Below are 7,686 nucleotides of genomic sequence, written 5' to 3' on the forward strand. Positions count from 1 at the left end.
AGATGTTCCCTTCCTTTAATATATTTTATTATTTATGATTTTTTTTTCTTTTTAGAAACATTATAAAGTAAGAATTTGAAAAAAAAAATAGTTTATTCTAACATTAATAAGTTAAAAATAAATTCATATTCTTGACAATAAATAAACCAATAATAAATTTGTATTTATTATATAATATTAATAATTATTTAATATAATAGAAAATAAGATTTGTTGTAAGAGTTTTTTAGATATAAAATATTTTACAATATGGTTGTACTTTGATATATAATATAAAAATAAATAAATAAATAAATAATTATTTTATATTAAATAAATTAATCATAATTAAAAATAATTATATATTACTAAATTTATTATTTATTATTTAATAAACAACTTTATTATTTTTTGAATGGGTAATTATAATTAAATAGGATTTGTTTAACAATATTTTCTCTTAAAACTCTAGGAAATAGAAAAAACATTATTCCTATTTAAATAGGATTTTTTTACATAATAGTTTATAAACTTTTAAGAAACTAAAATAAGAATCCTACGAGGTATTTGTTTTTAAACAAAAAAAATCTCAAATAATAATAATAATAATATATAAAAGAAAAGGAAACATCTATATGCAAGAGTCTAGTTGTCAATTGGTTTAAATGACATGACAAGTAAAAGAGCATTTTTTGGAATAATTAGTTGACTCATTAAAAAGTGCATGTATTTCAAATTATTTTTACATAGACGAAGATAATACTAATTAAAAAACTTTGGAGTTCTTTTTTACATATATTTTCATATTAAAGAATCAAATCTCACTTTTCCCTTTTATTTTTTTTATCTCAAATCATATGTTTTGATAAAATTTTAAGAATGAATAATAATATTTTAAAATTTTACACAATTTTTTGAATATTAAGTTAGGAGGAATAAATATAAAATAAACGGATAAATTTCTTCCATAATAAAAAATCCAAATTATTGTTTTTAAAGGTGCTGATTTTTTTTTTCTAAAAATAAAATAAAAATAAAATAGACATAAAATTTTTAGTAAATCTATAAATTGTATTGATAGTATTTTTTATTTAAAATAATAATGAAAATATATGCAATCCACAAAAAAACCTACTTTCTTTATTACATGTATACATTTACAGATTTACTTCTTAATTACTATCATAATATTCTACACCCATAAGACTGTTAGTTAAATTAACATAATGATTTAATAATTTAATTTAAGTCATTAAGTAAATTAAACATATTTGATTAATAATTAAATAATTTTTAAATATTAAGTTAAAATAATTAATTTATTTTTAATTTCAAATCTCGTTCTTTTATCCATGTTTAGTGAGGGTATATTTTATGATCATGACTTTACATTCATAATTTATCTTTTATGATAAGTATTTTTATGGATATCTTGTCATTTATAATACTTTAAACATGCATGCTTAAAAAATAAATTTATTAAATAAATTTATTCCTTAAAATTAGAACAAATATAAATATTAATTAAAATTAATGATGAGATAAGATAACATGAAATATGGGTATTACGTATTTTAGGAGGTGCACAGAAATTTTAAAAATCAATTAAGATTTCAAATGAAGCTTCAATTTTATTTTTTTTTTCTAATTTGAAAAGTGCATAAAGATTTAAAAAGAAATTTAGAATGATAGATTCAGGGGTTAAAAGAAGCATGAGGAACTTGTACACACTTTTAAGATCTTTGGAGTTTGGCACTTTTGAGGATCTTTGGAAAGTCATCGTCTGTCTAATTAAACTTAATCTATTTAATAGAGAATATTTAGAATTAATTAAGAAGTAATTTTTATTTAATATCTTGATTTTTATTATTTAAATTAATTGATGATATTTAAGATTAATTATTATTAATATATTTAATAAAAATTAATTAGAATTAATCACATATAAATTTTTTTAACTAGGATTAATGGTTTAGAATTTTTTACTAAATTTAATTAGTAACAATTTGAATACAGTTGGGAGTATATTGTTTTATAGAAGTTTAATTAAAATTAATTAAGTCTTTTATATAACAAAATATTTAAAAATTTTAGTTACAATTAATTAGGTAATGAGGTAAGATAATATAAGATAAAGAAAACAAGCTTTGCTAAATAAATAAAAAAAATAGAAAATTATGTCACAAAAAACATTTCTTCGTATTTAAAAATAGAATATATATATATATATAGTGTTTTTTTATAATATATTTTAATTATTTTTGCTTATTTTAAATTTATATAGAAAAATAGAAAATTTATTTTTAAAACCATAGAAAACACCAACAAACTTTTGTTTTAGAAAATATCATAGAAATGTTTTTGAAAAATGTTTTTTAAAAATTGTTTTTTGATAATAGTTTTTGCATATGTTCTCAGAAAATTGAAAGATTTGTTCGATTTGACAGTCTAATCGCCAGGTTAGATGGTTCAAAAGAGGTTTAATTTTACAACGGTTTACTCCATTGAACCAAACCAAATAAGCTAATGATCGATGGTTCGATCGCCGATCTGATTTTTAAAACTATGGTATGTTTGGTTTTTATTTTAAAAAATAAAAAATATTTGATAATCATAATAAAAAATAAAAATAAATTTCTTTTTATGTTTTTGAAGGTGTTTTTTTTTTATCTTCACAAATGGGCATGTCTTCGTGATTTGTGAATGTTAATTATTAATTTCAAAAAATTTTAAAAGTTTTAAAATTTTAAGATTATTATCAATTGCATATTTAAAATTTTATTGTTAATTTTTCAAAACAAAAAGTTATAACAGGTTAATAATTAAATCTAGTCTTTTTATGGTTTTTTTCAAAATTTTAATTTTAATTTTTCATATAAGATTTGAATCTATATAGAAGTTCAATGACTTGGAAAATCCTATTAGAAGAGCTGATGATAAATCCTTTGTGTAAATAAATACAAATTATTTTTTAAAATAATTCAAGAGAGGTATACATAAATAAATTCAAATAGAATATATTGATTTTTTATATTTCTATTTTGCTATTTAAAGTAGGGACAAAATCTACCACTAGAAGGAAAAGGAATCCAACATTTTGTCTTTTGACTTGACATAAAAAGGTTGCTTATGTATTTCTAAATTTTTTATTTCCAAAATTAAAAAAAATAAAATAAAATAAATGTGAAAGTTTAATTTTATTAAATTTAAATTTATTATTTGTGTTTATTCATTAGTTTTTTTTAGCTTATATAAAAATAGAAATTTGTCTCTATAAGAAATTGATTAATTTTTTGGAAAGTAGTTTCTCCGAAAAGAAAACTAAATTTAAACTATTCTAATTGTTATATATATATATATAGTTCGAGTCCCTTCAGAGCCACTGGAGGTTTACCCGATCATTAATTTCAGGGCCCCGTGGGATTAGTCGAGGTGCGCGTAAGCTGGCCCGGACATCCACGGTTATAAAATACATATATATATATATATATATATAGAGGGATGGATCTTTATTTGCTTTTGAATCTTTAAGAAATGTTCAGCTTTATGAGTTTATGTCCATGTCCCCTTTGCAAGCTCATGGGACAGGACATGGCTTCCAAAAAATATACTCAACTCTATATTGGACAATCTAATCCCTATGTTGCCCTCAATAACTATGAGAAAAAATCAAAGTCTTGACCTTCTTCATTGCTAAGTAATCCAACTAGGCTTGAAAGCTAGAAACACTTAAAGCTGTTGGAAGAATAGAACTTGTATTGTGGCTTAAAAGTGAGGAACACTTCAAAGGCATTTGGAAGAACATAGAACCTGTATTCCATTAGAATGCTTTACAAGACTAAGATTGTTCTCAAGTATTTGGTGCTTTATCCAAATGAGGCCACCTCATATTTACCCTTTACCCTTTGAAACCCTTGAAGGTTACTTATTTCTCTAGGAGTCACAAAATTACCCTTTACCCTTTGAAACCCTTGAAGGTTCCTTATTTCTCTAGGAGTCACAAAAATTCCCTACACAAATTCTATATACAAAAGATATATGAAACTCTTTAGATCTAGAACTCTTTATAATGTTGCACACTACTCCACTTTCTTCATATATATGTATGAAACTCTTTAATCTAGAACTCTTTATAATGTTGCACACTACTCCATTTTCTTTCATCCATGTGTCAGATAAAGAAGAACTTGAGGGGGCTGTTGATGCGAAATCCTTTAACTCGGGTAAAGGGCTCAAGACATATTTCTAAAAAAGAAATAAAATTTTAAAAACACTATAATAAATATTTCTTTAGAAAAATATTATAAATAATTTTTTAATTTTTTAAAAATACTTTCTAAATTATGTCAAATATCTATTTTTTTTATTTAAAAAAAAGGGTTGTCATTCTCAATATTCCTTTTGCTAAACGTAACACTTTTTAGTAATATTTTTCCACATATACCATTTTTAATGAAGAACTCTCTCTAACCTTCTCTCAACATATTAAACCTAAATTCTAGTTGATTGAAGTTGCGAATCACATACGAAATTCAATCATCTAATGATAATTTTAAAGTAAGATTTATAACTTTCATTTTGTAATTAAATATTGAACACAATAAAAAATATATTTTTTTGAAAACCATTCTAATTAAATATTGTTTATTTTAAAATTTTAGTAATAATTTTTATTTAAAAAAAATGAGTTATGAATTTCACATTAAAACATTGAATATAATAAAATCATTTTACTTTATATACTTTTGATGAAAAAAATCATTTTATAATTTATTATTTAAAGAAATTATTTTGTTTTAAAATAAAAGAAGAATATGAAAAACAATTGAGTGTGAAAAAATAAAAGAAATGAAAAGAAAAAAAAAGTTTACGTGGGTGGGGGGTTGGGTGGGTAGAGATGAAAAGGAAGATAACAATAAAAGAAAAAGAATGCTAAAATGTGGGGTGGGGTTGGGAAAAAAATAAAGAAAAGAAAAAAAAAATCAAAATGGGGTGCAAATGGGACGTGAGGGTGGGGAGGAAAGAGGGGAGAGGAGAAAGGAGAGAGAGGAGGAAAGAATAAGGGAGGGTAATTTAGGAATGTAAAATGTTGTATTAGTAAAAATGGTGTTGCTAATAGCAATTGGGAATTTTTTCTTTTCAGTGTTTTTTAAAAACACCATAAAACTAATTCTACTAGAGGATTCAGGAGAAGTTTTGTAATTTGGAAATATGACATCCCATGCGAATGTATTGTTGAGAATGAATGCATAATTGGAAATTTTCATGGTTGATTGTTAATTAGAAAGGAAAGAATAACAATAATGTTTTATAGGAAAATATATTAAAATTGTGTCCTCAAGACATAATATAATTTTAATATTTTACACTAAAGTTATATATATTGAAATTTTATACATATTTTAAAATATTTTTTAAAGTGCCATTTCTTCTAAATTATTGTATTGTTTTTATTTTTTATTTTTAACCTGTGAATAAGAGTGATAAGTCACTAAGTGTAGATAAATTTTCTATTTGAAACAATAGAAAGATTACTATTCAAATTTGTTGTTGATTAATTAATGGGTCATTACTTTAAAATATGCAGCCGTGGATTCCAATGGGAAGATATATCAATTTGGGAAGATATATCCATTAATATTTTCGGACATTTTATCTATATTTCACCTATTTTTCTTCGATTTTTTTCAATATATTTAAAAAATTTTCCTTTTTTTATTATTAAATAAATTAATTCTAATTATTTTATTTTTACATTTAATTTAATTTATTACCAAAAATATAAAACATAATTTTCTTAATTGTTCTTTTTTTTTATATAATATATATTTATTAAATATAAAAAAATATAAAAATGAAAATTTTTTCATATATTATTATTATTTGATATCATTTAATACATTTAAATTAAAATGGATCATGATTTTAATATTAAACATATTTTAAAAATTAAACATATTATCGTAATATTATTGTAAAATAATATATAATACAATTTAATAATAAATATATACTTATTAATTTATATTTTCTTATAGACGTAGAGGATATTATTATCAAACAAATTGTATATATATCAATTTTTAAAAAATTAAATTAAATGTCCATTTTTATTTTTCTTATATAATTTATTAGAAAATTTTTTAATATTTTCATAATTTTCATTAATTTTTACGTTACCAAAAAACCCAACTGATATTTTCATTATTGATTACTATTATTATAAAAATAAGACTATTTTTCACCATAATACTACTTTCTATTAACTGTTTGCAAATATTTTCTTGATACACAAAGGGTGAAAATATTATAAATGTTAGAATCATTACATAAAAATTAATTTTTTATGTTTGTAAAAGTGATATTGATCTATTTAGGGGGCTTATAAAAAAAACATTTTCTTATTTATGGTGCTTTAGAAGAGAATATCAATCAAAGGAAGTACATTAAAGAAATACTTGTACTAATCATGCTAGAATTACATTTTAAACAAATTTAATTCTCTCCATAAATAAAGATTTAATTAAAAGTTCAATCCTAACCCTAAGAAACACTTCATGACTCTCTTCTCATTGAAACCAAAATCTCAAGATTTAACAATTTCCATGTGACAAAGCTAAAATTAAAATATTCCTCCTATTATAGTTTAGAACCTTCCTTGTAGCTTATCAGGTTTCAATGGTGGGTTTTGCTTCATCAAAATCTCATGTCCCAGGGCTTTGTAGTCGAAGTTGCATTCGTGCTTTTCAAAAAACGATGTTTCCCACAAAACATACTCCCACATCTGCACTCGAATCCTATTATTCCCACATTCTTTTTACACATTTCGCATCATTCTGGCTTCTTCTTCATAAAAGAATCGCCATTAATAACCTTGTTAATATTCTCAGAAGATAAAGATAGTTGAGCCATGGAGGTGGCAACATAATCTAAGGATGAGGTTGACTCTACCCTTGGCCCCATAGTTTTCTCCATGGACATGGCTTTTGCTCTCTTAGACTCTCCTTCTTCCTTAAGAAAATCTCCATAGCACTTGGAACATAGGTTTCGAGTAGCAAGCATCCCAAAGAAGCCACAACCATTGATACATAGTGGTGGATCTTCCATGTTTCTCTTGTTTGTAGAGGACTCACTATTCTTCTCCTTCTCCTTTGGGGTATTGCTTGAGATTTTTCATATGTGAGAGGGTTGCCCTTTCTACACCATTTATACATACATATGGTCGAGTTGTATTTGGATTTGGAAACCTTTTGGAGGGAAGTTTCTATTTTCTAAAATCCTATTTAGATAGCGTTTCTAAACTTACATGATATATCCACAAAAATTACTATATTTAGAGATATTTATGGATGTTAAGGAAATAAATTATTATATTAATAAATATTCTTTTGAATAAATTCCGAATTTTAATTATTTTTAGTTATATATTTATTTTTATGCTATCTGTGTCATTTTTGTTATATCCCTATTCTTATAATGAATTAATTATAATAATAATAATAATATTTTAAATTAGTATTATCCTCATCTATTTAAAAAATAAAGATAAAAATATTTTTATTTATTTATTTTATCTTTAATTATTCCGTTCTTGTTTTAAGTCAATTAAAAAATAAATAAATTTAAGATATTTAGATTATTCTCACAGTAACCTATCATTTTAATAATTAATTAATAATAGTTGTTAAAATGATAATTTTAATTATT

The sequence above is a fragment of the Vitis riparia genome, chromosome 16 (assembly GCF_004353265.1).
Source record: "Vitis riparia cultivar Riparia Gloire de Montpellier isolate 1030 chromosome 16, EGFV_Vit.rip_1.0, whole genome shotgun sequence".
NCBI lineage: Eukaryota > Viridiplantae > Streptophyta > Magnoliopsida > Vitales > Vitaceae > Vitis > Vitis riparia.